At 40.0% G+C, this 15,595-nt stretch overlaps 1 pseudogene; it reads right to left on the bottom strand.

The window, feature by feature from the left end:
- Positions 1-10,539: 10,539 nt before the first annotated feature.
- LOC145593231 (small nucleolar RNA R71) lies at positions 10,540-10,637 on the bottom strand (annotated as a pseudogene).
- Positions 10,638-15,595: the final 4,958 nt, after the last annotated feature.

The following is a 15,595-nucleotide window of genomic DNA, read 5'->3' as shown; positions in this document are numbered from 1 at the left end:
AACTCGTCCATCAAGAAAGCAATCCACCAACAAAGAATCAAGGATCAATCGACAAATCAACATCACATCATCATCAGAAAACAATCACAGCAAACATAAACCATCATAAATCATCAGCAAAAAGAGACACAAGATCGAAAATAGAACCGTAGTGGACCATAAAAGGAAAAGGGGGAAAACAATTCAACACCATACACATAAGAATACTCCCCCAATCCTAGAATGAGCTACCCTCCCCCAAGCCAAAACCTAGCAACAAGTAGGCAAAAGAACAAAACTAATGCAAACAAGCATAAAAGGGAGGGTAGCCAAAATGACATCATTCGGCACTATGGTAAGTGGTAGAATGGGTACTCTCTTCACCAACCTCAGAAGAAGCGTAGCTAACGACATCTTCCACCTCCATTGGACCCTTACCCTTCAACCGACTCTCCCTCATGGGCTTATCCCTAGCAAAATAGTGGGACCAATCATCTAGAACCGGCTCACCCGAGAGCCCCCATCGGCCAAAAGTCTCAGGATTAGGGAATGGGTTTGGGTTACCCGGGTCATAAGCAAAGTCACATCCCCCGGGCCTCCTATAGTCGTAAAAGGTCGGAGAGGTCCCCTGAATCTCATGGGGGGGCACATGGGGCCCTTCCCAATATGGATGGCACAATCTAGGTCCATGGGCCGGGTCATACGGGGCCCATTGAGGTATGGGTCCCTGTTAAACCGAGAGGTAAGGATAGTTAACTTAAGGCTTAATTTCCCCCCTCATCACATGCATATCATATACTTGTCTAGCATGGTAATCATAGCCTAAAACAAAGTCATTCCCTAGAGGTGAACAATTCAAAACAATAAAACAAAGTCATTCCCTAGAGGTGAACAATTCAAAACAAGTCACAAGTAAAGAAAGAAGGTGAAGAGGAAGGAATCAAAGGTGAACCTCCCCGGGACACCGGGGGAAACTCCAGAGGGAGAGTATGGATAGGAACACAAGAAGTAGCTCGAAGATTAGGCCGAGGAGCTCACTTGAGAATGGGGTCAATGGGCCACTTGCTAGGCCGCCAAGGGAGAACGGCAGAGCATATAGCAAAGGCCTTCGGATGAGGAATGGGGCACCAATCGATCGTCCGAGAAACCTTCCAAATGAACAAGTTGTCCTTAGTAGTTCTCTCCAAGATCTTTTGATTGATTAAAGCATAGATGTTGAGGAGGTCGGATGGGGACTTCTCTCTTTGGTCCCTAATAGGCTCAAGGGATAAGATCAATTTCTCATACTTCTTGTTGAGAGAAAGGGACATGATGGTGATTAAACCACCCATTTGGATGCTCCCTGAGAGGAAAACACCATCACGAATATCTAGGAACCGATCTATCAACTGATCCCAAAATTAATAACTTGAATTTCGTCATCCGGATGAGCCGCTAGCCATAACCAACTTATCTCTTCTCTTGAAATAGCACCAAGATACTGTTTTGTGAAAAAGGCATATGTGAGCAATCGATTAAAGTATCTCAAGGCCGGATGAATTATCGAGGCCGCTTTGAAGTATTGAGGTTGGTAAGAATCCTCAACAGAGATCTCCCGCCATCCGAAGGAGAAGGAAGCTTGAAAACCTCATTAAAGAAGAAGAGAGGAATGGAATGGTCATTGTTAAATAATTGAAATGTCAAAGTCGTAATATTCTCACCATCCACCTCTTCCTCATGTAACTCAAGAGAAGCAAGAAACTCGAAGGTGAGGCGAGCATAGGTCGGAGCATTCAAGCTAATAAATTCCTCTAACCCAAGATTTCTAGCCAATCTTCTTACATCTTCATCAATGCCGAGAAGTGAGGTTGTCGAACGATCATAGAATCTAGTGGAAAGAAGCTTTTGAGAAGATAGACGAACAAAATTATCCCAATGCTCCTCCTTTGAGAATTCAATGCCATAGTTTTCATTCACGTTCGGCGGTGGAGGCACCACCATACGTGAGTTAGAGCCACGGGCCCGCTTGGGACGACGAAAAGGGGATATCTACAAACAAACCAAGGCAATATATCAAAGGTGGGAAAGAGATAGTTCTCATAACAAGTTGCATAAACCAAATCAATGAATCCTTACAAACATTGGGCTATAACGAAAAACAAGTCACAAATCAATCATGTAAATACATTCAAAGCACAATCTAAGCAAGCATTTACAGATCAATTAAGAACAAAGTGTAAGCAACAACATCATACAAAGAAGACACTCAACATTCATGAGCCCTATGACCTCATCAAAGAAGGTGAGGACCAATAATGGTGATAGCAAAATAGTAGCAATATCAAGCAAAATTATAGCAAAACAAGCTCACAAATTCACTAATAATCATCATGAATACAAATTATGGGATTATATAATAGGAAGAATTGAACCACCATTAATGAGTACTTCATGACATTCAAATTCAACCACACAAAACAAGGTGTGAAATTTAACATGAATTTAAAATAGAATAGACAATCCATACGTTGAATGAAGCTCTAATTCAAATGAAATGGAGAACTAAGCAAAAATTCAACCAAATAACCCCAAACATGCAATGCTCAAAATCCCTAATCAACAATACCCAAATTCTCAATTTTGGAGAGAGAAAATAATTTCAAAACATAAAAGTGAGAATTTGAAGTAATTATCAACAAAGAAAGTTGAAAAATGATGATTAAATGATGAAATAAAGCAACCAAAATAGAGAGTGCTTGAACACTACTAAGAAAATTTGAAGCAAAATGAAATAAGAGAGAGAAAAAGAGAGAAAGGAATGCTCTTAAAGGGAACGCAGTAGAGTGGCGCGCCCGCACCATCCCCTAGCGCGCCCGCGACAGTCACATGCGCGGCCGCGCCCTTTTGGGTTACCTTGAGCTCGATCAACAATTGGTGCGCATAACGGTGCACACAATACCCATGATGATGATCAACACTAACTTGGGCAGGAACTAAACCCATTTTCAGTGGGGTTCAACATCCAAAAATCATGTGCCCACCAACTTGAACACACCAAAGCTCTATTTTTCTTAAACCTTCCAACAAGTACAAGGAGACTTCTATTTTCAAAATTTGCTACCAACATTGCTTTGAAACCATCCTCCATCTTCTCAAAGCTACCTAAGATCACAAATAACAAAGAAAAGAGGTTAGTACAAGAGTATCAAAAAGAAAGATAAAATCAAAAAGGGAAATGGAAAGAAAGTTAGAAAGTCGGGTTGCCTCCCGAGAAGCGCTTGTTTAACGTCATTAGCTTGACGTTCTTCACTCCTCGTCAAGGGGGGTAAAAGAGAGTCATACTATGAATAAGGCCAACAAAAACACCATTATAATACTTTTTGAGCCGGTGGCCATTCACTTTGAAAGAGGGTGATGAATCTATTGAAGAAATTTCCACAACTCCATTAGGAAAGACTTCTTGCTTCATAAAAGGACCACTCCATCTAGACATGAGCTTTACGGGGAACAACTTCATCTTGGAATTGTAGAGGAGTACCTTGTCACCAACACAAAACTCCTTTTTCTCTATAAGCTTGTCATGAGCTTCCTTAGAACGTGCTTTGTAGGTGCTAGCACAATCATATGCATCAAGGCGAAGCTCCTCCAACTCATTGAGATCTAACCACCGTATTGCTCTCCCGCACTTGCCAAGTCAAAGTTTATTTTCTTTAATGCCCAAAGAGCACGATGTTCGAGTTCCACCAAAAGATGGCAAGATTTTCCATAAACAAGACGATATGGGGTGGTGCCAATAGGTGTCTTAAATGCCGTTCGATATGCCCACAAAGCATCATCAAGTTTGTCCGCCCAATCCTTTCTATTCCTAGCAACCGTCTTCTCAAGAATCAACTTTATTTGACGATTTGACACCTCAACTTGACCGCTTTTTTGAGGATGATAAGAGAGGCCAAAACGTTGATGAACTCCATGCTTCTTCAACATTTTTCGAAAAGCATTATGCACAAAATGTGAGCCATTATCACTAATCATGGCCTTGGGAACACCGAACCTTGGAAAGATGATCTTCTTAAACAATTTCATCACCACTGGGTAGGCAATGGCCTCAACCCATTTTGACACATAATCCACCCCCACAAGGATGTATTGGTTCCCATAGGAAGAAGGGAATGGTCCCATAAAATCAATTCCCCAAACATTAAATACTTCCAACTCAAGGATCGGTTGTTGAGGCATTTCATTGCGTCTTGAGATATTACCGGTGCGTTGACATAGATAACATGTCTTAACAAAACCCCATGTGTCCTTAAAGAGATGAGGCCACCACAAACCACTTTGAAGAATCTTAGTGGCGGTTTTAGAAACACCCATATGACCACCACTAGGATTCGAATGGCACATTTTCAACACATTTGGCACCTCCTCATTCGGAACACAATGTCTAAGAAAACCATCGATGCCTCTTTTGTACAAGATGGGATCATCCCACAAATAATTCCTAGCTTCTCTCTTGAGTTTCTTCTTTTGATTTTTGGAGGAAGAAGGCGGGAACTCCCCACATATAAGATAGTTCACCAAGTCGGCAAAGCGTGGGAGTTCTTTCACATTAACGGCATACAAGGATTCATCAAGCATTCTATATTCAATTGGGGAACCATCATCTTGAACTTGAGAATCATCAAGGCGAGAAAGATGGTCCTCCACAACATTTTCCGCTCCTTTTTTATCTTTAATCTCAATGTCAAAAGTTTGAAGTTTGAGCACCTAGAGGATCAACCTTGGCTTTGATTCCTTCTTGGCAAAGTGATATTTGAGAGCCACATGATCCGTGAAAACAATAGTCTTAGAACCCAATAAGTAACAACGGAACTTCTCAAAAGAATACATTATTGCCAAGAACTCCTTCTCCGTTGTTGTATAATTCCTTTGAGCTCCATTAAGGGTCTTTGACATATAGTAGATGACATGAAGCTTTGTATCCACCCTTTGACCTAAAACTCTTCCAATGGCAATTGAACAACTACTCAAGAATCATCATCTATCAACAATCAACTAAAGAAATCAAGAATCACCAAAATATCAAGAACAAAAACAATAATCAAGAATCAAATATCAAAACCAAACCAAACAAACATGAAATTAAACAAAGCAATAAAGAGGAGACAGAGTGAGAAATCCTCATTGATTGATAATGGAGATCTTCAATACAATTGTCATCTTAAATCTTCAATCTCTCAAATAACCATTGAAATTCCTAACTTTCTCTCTCTAAAACTACTCCTAAACTAACCCTAAAACTAGAGAGAGAAGCTCTCAACCTAAGCTAAAAATATATGAGATCTAAAATTGGATTCTAATTCTCTCTAAAATTTTGTTCTTCTAATTTTACCCTAAAAATGGGTGTTTATATTTACAAGGTTTAAAGAAAATAAAAGAGAAAAGAAAATAAAAGAAATGACAAATTAAAATAAAATGAAATAAGAAAACAAAAAGAAAGTAAAAAGAAAATAGAAAATAGAAAATAAAAGGATAATAAAAAAGAAGAATTCAAAGAAAGAAAATCAAAAGAATTGAAATGGACTTCGATTTGTTTTTGCTGCTCTTATAGTGGGAATTAATCCCCTGCTTTGCGCATCACCGATCACCCACAAATCACACACCATCACAAACGTTTGATCACAAATTTAATCAAGATCAACGTCCGAAGCTTGAACCAAAAAGTGCGCACGCACAAGTGGGTCTTCACGCGTGCACCGTCTTCATTGGATGCTATTTGTGGTTGGAGGAAGAGTTTGCGGGGTTGCAGCAGCTCGGTTTGCGTGGAGCAGCAGGCTGGAGGTACGGTTGATGAAGGTAGCTGATTGGTGGCCTGTTGGGGGAACAGGGGAATTGAAAGTGGAGCAGGGGCTCCGTGTTTGGAGCTGCGGGACGCTGATGGTGAAGTTGGCGGTGTTTTCGGCTGGAAGGTGGTGCGAAGGCGGTGGTTACTGCGGCTGTTGTGTTGAGGGAGTTGCTTGGAGTTGTTGTTGCTTAATTGGGGGAGGAAGGGAGGTGCGTGAGTGGTGACGAGTTGCATGAGATTGAAGCGGGGTAAGAGTGGTTGTTGAGAGTTGGATGTTGTTGCGGTGCGGCACGTCTGCGCTCTCGAGCATCAAGCTCGTGTGATGCTCACGAGTAAGGCAGCCCCAAAATGTGCAAATTGACTTCTTCATTACCAACAACGATGAGAGCGGAATCACGAGAGCGCAGCAACTTGAAATTTGATTATTCACCTACAAAACACAAATAAAACTACGGGAGAAAACAAAATAAAATAAAACTAAATTAAAACTACGAATTATCATCTAAAAATTGAAAAACTCGTAAAAATTAATCGAGAACCAAAATGAATTATTTAAAATGGAAAATAAAAGAAAACTAAGAAAATTATATGAAAATAATGAAAGAAAATATAGAAAATGAACCTAAATCTTATTCTTTTGAGCGCCATAAATGACTCTCATCAAAGGGCATTTCCCTAGAATGACCCTTGGACTTTAAAAGAAAATGGCTGAACTTTGGGGCTATCTGGTGCACCCAAAAAGGACACATTTGGCTTGGGATTCAAGCCAACAAAAGAAGACATGAAGCAAGCTGTGATTAAGATAGTTGCTCACAACACAACTTGTAATACAAACAAAGAGATGCCTATGAATTTATCCCCTCACTCTCAATGGCCAACACATTAAAGAAGGGGAGGACTTCCCGTGCTATGAATTTCCCGAACCTTTCGTCTACAATGGGAAGCATGAGCCAGGGTTCGAGGTGTTCACGGATTGTGATTTTATTGACGAAGGTGATGCGTTTTCAACATCTCAGGAACCAACTAGTCTAGATGACGATGATATGAATATTAATCTTCTTTTTGGGCTAGAAAAGAATGAACTTAGGCGCATCGACAATAATAACTCTGCGCTCATTCAAGCTGTCGTGTCAAGCAAAGACTTCAACCCCTCTAAGTTGATTGTCCCAGCTGATGGTGTCCTGAAGGGTTGGCGCAAAACGGTGAAGATCACTACGCCGAGTGGAGAAAAGCTAGAAGTTACCACTGGCGAAGGCCCCATGTTTGATGAATCTGAATCATCTAAGTCCTAGTCCGAGTTTGAGTCTGTTCATGAGCCCATAGGATCTAAGGCCAACCCTCATTCTTCTATTGAGTCTATTTCTGTAGTTCCTCCTAGTGTCGAGTCTCTTATCGAGTTTCCCCCATCTATCCCTAATAATTCCGGAGATGTTGCAGCAGATCTCGCCCTCTTTGATGTAATGTTTGGAGAATTCAATAAGTTGAATACCTTTGCTTACGATGCGAGTCATTCCCTTAACCTTGATCAATATTGCTTTGCTAATGATAAAAATGACAAACAAGTAATAAAAGCAATGGAAGAACATGAAAATAAAACGACAATTATTGAAGATACAGAAACAGTTAATATTTCTAATGATACGACTCTTAAAGAAGTTAAAATTGGATCAACACTAAGTCAAGACAAACGCAAAGAACTTTTAACTTACTTAGTGAATTTGTTAATGTAGTTGAATGGTCCTACCAAGACATGCGAGTTATTGACAGGGATATAGCTCAGCATATAGTACCACTCATTCCAGGTATGAAGCATGTTAAGCAAAAGCTAGGCGCATGAAACCAGATGTGGCTCTCAAAATCAAGGAAGAAATTAAAAAACAACAAGCTTTAGGTTTCATCAAAGGGTCAAAGCATCCAGAGTGGATAGGTAATGTGGTTCTAGTCATAAAGAAAGATGGAAGGGTCAGAATGTGTGTTGATTACAGGGATCTCAACAAAGCAAGCCTAAAGGATGGGTTCCCTATACCTCACATTGACATTCTGGTCGACAACACATCAAACCACGCACTCCTCTCTTTCATGGATGGCTATGCTGGATATAATCAAGTATTAATGGCTGAGGAAGACATGGAGAAAACCACATTCATTATGCAGTGGGGAACATATTGCTACACGGTAATGCCATTCGGGTTGAAGAACGCAGGTGCCACCTACCAAAAAGCAGCAACAACATTGTTACATGATATGATGCATAAAGAGGTGGAGGTCTATGTTGATGATATGATTGTCAAGTCAAAAGATCGACCAGGCAACATTGTTGCACTCCGAAAGTTCTTTGAACGATTCCGCAAATACAATATGAGATTGAATCCAGCAAAGTGTGCATTCAGAGTTACATCAGGAAAACTCCTTGGCTATGTGATCAGTTCTCGACGGATTAAAATAGATCTCAAAAAAGTCAAGGAAATCATGGCCATTCCACCACCGAAGACTGAGAAAGAGATTTGAGGTTTCTTAGGAAGGTTGCAATATATAAGTAGGTTCATATCCAAACTCACTACGATATGTGAACCTATTGATGAGTGTCATTTATGAAACTCATTTGGCTTTTTTTAGGATGATTTTTACATTACTTTTGTATTCCTTTTACTCCATTTTCTCTAGTCTTGCTTACATTTTCCTTACTTTGCATTTTCCTTAGGTGTTTTCTTATTTTCTTTCTTTTCTAGTGTATTTTGCATTTTCTCCTTTGCTTGTTTGATTTTCTTTGTTTATAGGAACTTGGCGATGTTCGAGAGCCCCAAGTGTGCCCTCCTCGGAGTGTTCAAGCAAAAGAGATGTCCCGTTTCTCCATTTGAAGCCCAAGAGCAAAGAGTTCAAGAGCATGGTCATCAAGGTTGCGCCCTCATGCCGTGTGGGCATGAAAGAGTGGTTTCAAACCCACAAAAAGTGCTCTAACTTACTGCCTTTATCATCATGGCTCATCCGGAGCTCACGAGGACAAGCTTGGCTGCACTTGGAGGGTTCCCCTACTCAAGCCGCGCGGGCGCGCGCGAGACTGTAGAGTGGCCGCGCATTCTTCTTCTCCCTATTCCGCACCCTTTTTGTAGCGGCCGCGCATATGAGTGAGGGGCCTCGCTCTTTGAGGTCCTTTTTGGAACGTCTAACTAACTTCCCTTTAGTTAGTTTTACTCTATATAGTTTTCCTTAATTTAAAAAAAAAGACATAATTAGAATTAGATTTTGATGAAGTTTTAGAGAGAGAAGCTCTATATTTTGATGATTGTTCTTAGATTTTAGAGAGAGAAACTTAATTATGTTGATGAATGCTACTTCCAATCTTTCTACCCCTTTGATTTTGATCAAATTTTTGTAAGAATTCTTTACTTTTAATGCAATTTGATGTTTGATTCTTGAATTTAGTTGAATTACTTGTTGTTTGGTTGATTTGATTTTGATAAGTTTGAGCGTATTTTTGATTACCTTGATGATGATGAAATTTGTGATTGATTTAGCTTTGTTGTTTGGATTTGTAATGAGTAGTGAGTAGTTTACTTGTTAGGTATAGGGTGAAGCATGAACAAGTGATAATTCAAGATTAATTGGGGGAATTTGATTAATCATCATTGTGATTAAATTGGTTAGTGAAATTTGTGCATGTGTTTGATAACTTGAGTAATGATCAACCTCAACTATCGTGCTAGATTGCATATTAGGTTTCAATGACACGAACAATTGATTTGGAATCTATTATTATCGATTGAGCTTAATTTGTGATTTTCATATTGGAGTCATTTGTAGAGACATCTAGCTTGACCCTAGGAAATAGCCTATTAAGTTATTTTGATTACATTTCTTGCTTTCCTTCGCCTTGCATGATTGATCGATTTCTTTCGCAATTAGCGTGTATGTCATGAGTTTATGTGAATCCCGATTCCCTAGCATCTTTTATACTTTTCTTGTAGTTGTTTTATTGAATTGATCTCAATAGTGTAGAGCAACCCACTCCCCTAGTCTTCGGAATAGCTTAGCATCGACCTTAGTACTCCCGCCTTCCCTTGGCATTCGACCTAGACTTACCCTATACCTCGGGTTGGTTTAGCTTTATAAATATTATTTTGGCCGGGAAATCTAGCCTCCAAAGACCTAGGTTTTTTCGTAGTAAAAAATGGCGTCATTACCGGGGAAGGAACGGTGATTGCTATTGTTGTTTGAGTCTATTCCATTTATTTGAAAAATACAAAAAGATTTTCTATCTTTTAGGCTACATTTGTAACCGTGCTACTAATTGTTTCTTTTGAGACTGTGTACATAGAGCACGTGGTCATTCTCTATTGTCATTTGAAGCATTGGAGAAAATTCAAGAGTGGCATTGAAGGAGCTAGGAGTTCCGGGAGCTTATAGGTATGAGATTGGGGTTGCTCTACCTACGACACTGGCAAATGACTTCGAGATAAGACCGGGAATGATTACTTTGATAGAGAGACATCAATATAGTGGTTCAAAGCATGAGATCCCTCTCAATCACCTTAAGGAATTCTAGAAATATTGCAATACAATCAAGGTGAACGGGGTTTCTCAAGAATTCATCCGCCTTAAGCTTTTCCCCTTCTCTTATCGGGCGTGCTTTAAAGTGGTTAGATAAAGAGGTGAAGCCTAATTCTTTGAGAGCATGGGACGAGGTTATAAAGGAGTTCCTATCCCGTTTTTATCCACAAAAGAAGATGGCCGAGGCGAGAGCCCTCATTGAAGGTTTCAAGAAAACGCCGAGTGAAAGCCTTTTTGAGGCATGGGAGAGGTACAAGGAGTACCAAAGAGAATGCCCTCACCATGGGATTCGTACCTATCAAATCATTCAAATTTTCTATGGAGGATTGAGTCCTCAAGGCAAGTCTTACTTGGATGCCGGTGCCGGAGGCCCCATCATTGACAAGACGAAAGAAGAAGTGGTGGATGTCATTGAAGATGTGGTGAGACACTACATGGATTAGCAAGAAGGTGAAAGAGAGTCGACAAGAAAAGGTGGTGTTTCGGTGTATTCGGTTGATCACATCAATGCCATAAACAACTTGTCTTTGCAAGTCTCGGAATTAGGAAATGAAATTATCACAATCAAGGCCAAACTTGAGAGTGCTTCTTCTATTGTTCCGGTTCATCCCTCCCAAAATAAGGGGAGAGGTACATTTCCTAACTCAAATCCCCTTCCCTCTTCTAGCAACATGTCTAGTGGTTATGTGTATTGTGATTTGTGTGAATCATATGACCATGATGCTTCAAATTGTCCTAATGTTTCTTTTGATGATGGATGTGATGATTATGTTGGCAATGAGAATGAACATGTGAACTTTGTGTCTAATAACAATGTTGGAAAAAGATTTAATGATCAAAGATACAATGGGAATAGGAACTATCATAGTGGGAATTTTGACAATTATAACCACAATGGAGGTTATAGAAACCAAGGAAACCAAAGTTTCCGAGGTAACTATAACCATCAAGGTTATGGTAGTTAAAACTACGGACAAGGATATGGGAACCATAATCAAATGTATGGTAATCATAACCAAGGTGGCTAAAATCAAGGAAGGGGCAATTGGAGTAACAATCAAAATAGGGGCAATTTTCCAAACAATAATCAAAGGGGTCCCCTACCTGATTTTACTCCAAAGGCTCAAGGTCAATATGATAGTTCTTATACCCAATTTTCTCCTTCAAGAGGTAATTGTAGTTTGTAGGATGTTATTAAGAATCAAATCAAGGTGTTGAACACTTACATGTCATCTAGTGATAAGAAGTTTAATGACATGATGGCTCATAGTAAGATGTTAGAGAACCAAATCTCTCAATTGACAAATGCTTTGAAAGTGCATGTTAGCCCTACTTCCGTATCATCTCAAGCTGTAGATCCTAAAAGACCAATTAATGCCATAGTGACAAAGAGTGGTAGGATTCTTGAGAGTGTAGAGCCTAGGAAGAGTGAGGCTAATGAGAGTCCTAAGGAGGTTTTGGTTGAAGATGAGGAAGAAAAAAGCCCTTTGAAAGAGGATGAGGTTGAAAAACCAATTGAGAAAGAAAAAGAGAAAGTGAGAGAAGTTATCAAGCCTAAGCTCCCATACCTTCAAAAGTTTAATAAGCACAAATTAGATGAGCAATTGGCAAATTCATAGAGATGCTTAGGCAACTTCATCTTACCCTCCCATTTACCGATGCATTGATCAAATGCCGAATTATGCAAAATTTCTTAAGGATATCTTGAGTGGGAGGAGAACTTGTGATATGGCGGAAACGGTTAGTTTGACCGAGAATTGTAGTGCCACCATTATGAACAAGATGTCGCCTAAGTTGAAGGACCCTGGGAACTTTTCTATCCCTTGTGCTATTTACAAGACACAAATTGATAATACCTTGTGTGACCTAGGGGCTAGTGTTAGCCTTATGCCATACTCGGTTTATCAAAGACTTGAGATAGGAGAACTTTCACCTACAAACATTACCTTACAATTAGCCGATACGTCAATTAAGATCCCAAAAGGTAAGGTAGAGGATGTTCCCTTGAGGGTAGGGAAGTTCGTGATCCTGGTAGATTTTGTTGTGCTTGAGATGGACGAAGATTCCAATATCCCCATCATTCTTGGTAGACCCTTCCTTACAACATCGGGTGCTATGATTGATGTCAAGAGTGCTAAAATTTCTCTCAAGGTTGGAGAGGAAGAGATTAAGTTTGATTTGAATGAAAGTATGAAATATCCTTCTTCTTCATTAGAGAATTGTATGAGAATCGAAATTTTAGATGATATTGTGAATTCCATGCATGAGCACTTGCTCACCTTTAATGATCCTCTTCAGTGTGTTTTGTTGAATAAAGAAAAGATAGGTGAGCATTGCAAGGAAATGGCTTATTTGAAAGAGTCATTGATGAGAGCATGGAGGAAGGTGATGATCACATTGCATGGGAATTTCAAGCCAAGATGTATTGCAAGCAGCCTCAACCAAGGAAGGTAAAGGTGTGCCGATTATAGAGCTTAAACCTCTACCATCACACCTTAGGTATGAATTCTTAGGTCCTAATTCTAGTTATCCCGTCATTGTTAGTTCCTCTTTGAGTGAGAGTCAAGCTCAAAAGTTAAGTGGTTTATTGAGAAAGCACCAAGGTGCTTTGGGCTATACAATTGATGATCTCAAAGGTATAAGCCCTGCTTTATGTTCACACCACATTACTCTTGAGGAGGGCGCCTCACCTAGCATTGAAAGACAACGGAAGATACACCTTCAAATGGGGGAGGTAGTTAAGAAGGAAATCACTAAGCTATTAGATGCGGGAATCATATTCCCCATATCTAGCTCTAAATGGGTTTCCCCGGTTCATGTTGTCCCAAAAAAAGGAGGAATGATCGTTGTAGAGAATGAGAAAGGTGAGAACATCCCTACAAGGACGGTCACGGGATGGCTAATGTGTATAGATTATCGACGTCTAAACACATCCACCAAAAAGGATCATTTTCCCCTTCCCTTTATTGATCAAATGCTTGAAAGACTAACAAGGCACAAGTACTATTCCTTTCTTGATGGATATTCCGGGTTTTTCCAAATTCCTATTCACCTGGATGACCAAGAGAAAACAACTTTTACTTTTGCCTATAGGAGAATGTCATTTGGGCTTTGCAACGCCCCCGCTACTTTCCAACGATGTATGATGAGCATATTTGGAGATATGTTGGAAGAAGAAATGGAGGTGTTTATGGATGATTTTTCGGTGGGTGGAGTTTCATTTGAGGCGTGGCTTGAGAATCTTGAGAAATGCTTGGCTAGATGTAAGAAGGTGAATTTGGTTATGAATTGGGAGAAATGTCATTTCATGGTTGAGGAGGGTATTGTCCTTGATCACAAGATCTCCCACAAAGGCATAGAGGTGGACAAAGCAAAGATTGAAGTGATTGAGAAGCTTCCACCTCCGGTTAATGTGAAAGGGGTGAGATCTTTCTTAGGACATGCTGGGTTCTATAGAAGGTTCATCAAAGATTTCTCTCTAATTGCAAAACCTCTCAATGATCTTCTTAAAAAAGATGCCATGTTTGTGTTTGATGATAGATGCTTGGAAGCTTTTAACAAGTTAAAAAAAGCTTTGATCTCTACTCCCATTGTCCAAGCCTCGAGGTGGGATTTTCCTTTTAAATTGATGTATGATGCTAGTGACACAGCCATTGGAGGAGTTTTAGGTCAAAGGGTGGATACAAAGCTTCATGTCATCTACTATATGTCAAAGACCCTTAATGGAGCTCAAAGGAATTATACAACAACGGAGAAGGAGTTCTTGGCAATAGTGTATTCTTTTGAGAAGTTCCGTTGTTACTTATTGGGTTCTAAGACTATTGTTTTCACGGATCATGTGGCTCTCAAATATCACTTTGCCAAGAAGGAATCAAAGCCAAGGTTGATCCTCTAGGTGCTCAAACTTCAAACTTTTGACATTGAGATTAAAGATAAAAAAGGAGCGGAAAATGTTGTGGCGGACCATCTTTCTCGCCTTGATGATTCTCAAGTTCAAGATGATGGTTCCCCAATTGAATATAGAATGCTTGATGAATCCTTGTATGCCTTTAATGTGAAAGAACTCCCACGCTTTGCCGACTTGGTGAACTATCTTATATGTGGGGAGTTCCCGCCTTCTTCCTCCAAAAATCAAAAGAAGAAACTCAAGAGAGAAGCTAGGAATTATTTGTGGGATGATCCCATCTTGTACAAAAGAGGCATCGATGGTTTTCTTAGACATTGTGTTCCGGATGAGGAGGTGCCAAATGTGTTGAAAATGTGCCATTCGAATCCTAGTGATGGTCATATGGGTGTTTCTAAAACCGCCACTAAGATTCTTCAAAGTGGTTTGTGGTGGCCTCATCTCTTTAAGGACACATGGGGTTTTGTTAAGACATGTTATCTATGTCAACGCACCGGTAATATCTCAAGACGCAATGAAATGCCTCAACAACCGATCCTTGAGTTGGAAGTATTTAATGTTTGGGGAATTGATTTTATAGGACCATTCCCTTCTTCCTATGGGAACCAATACATCCTTGTGGCGGTGGATTATGTGTCAAAATGGGTTGAGGCCATTGCCTACCCAGTGGTGATGAAATTGTTTAAGAAGATCATCTTTCCAAGGTTCGGTGTTCCCAAGGCCATGATTAGTGATAATGGCTCACATTTTGTGCATAATGCTTTTCGAAAAATGTTGAAGAAGCATGGAGTTCATCAACGTTTTGGCCTCTCTTATCATCCTCAAAAAAGCGGTCAAGTTGAGGTGTCAAATCGTCAAATAAAGTTGATTCTTGAGAAGACGGTTGCGTCCCGCAGCTCCAAACGCGGAGCCCCTGCTCCACTTTCAATTCCCCTGTTCCCCCAACAGGCCACCAATCAGCCACCTTCATCAACCGTACCTCCAGCCTGCTTCTCCACGCAAACCGAGCTGCTGCAACCCCGCAAACTCTTCCTCCAACCACAAATAGCATCCCAAGAAGACGGTGCACGCGTGAAGACCCACTTGTGCGTGCGCACTTTTTGGTTCAAGCTACGGACGTTGATCTTGATTAAATTTGTGATCAAACTTTTGTGATGGTGTGTGATTTGTGGGTGATCGGTGATGCGCAAAGCAGGGGATTAATTCCCACTATAAGAGCAGCAAAAACAAATCGAAGTCCATTTCAATTCTTTTGATTTTCTTTCTTTGAATTCTTCTTTTTTATTATCCTTTTATTTTCTATTTTCTATTTTCTTTTTACTTTCTTTTTGTTTTCTTATTTC

Source organism: Chenopodium album, chromosome 18 (genome assembly GCF_948465745.1).
Source record: "Chenopodium album chromosome 18, dcCheAlbu1.1, whole genome shotgun sequence".
Lineage (NCBI taxonomy): Eukaryota > Viridiplantae > Streptophyta > Magnoliopsida > Caryophyllales > Amaranthaceae > Chenopodium > Chenopodium album.
Note: the sequence above shows the minus strand (reverse complement) of the source record. Positions and strands in the feature narration are given on the sequence as shown.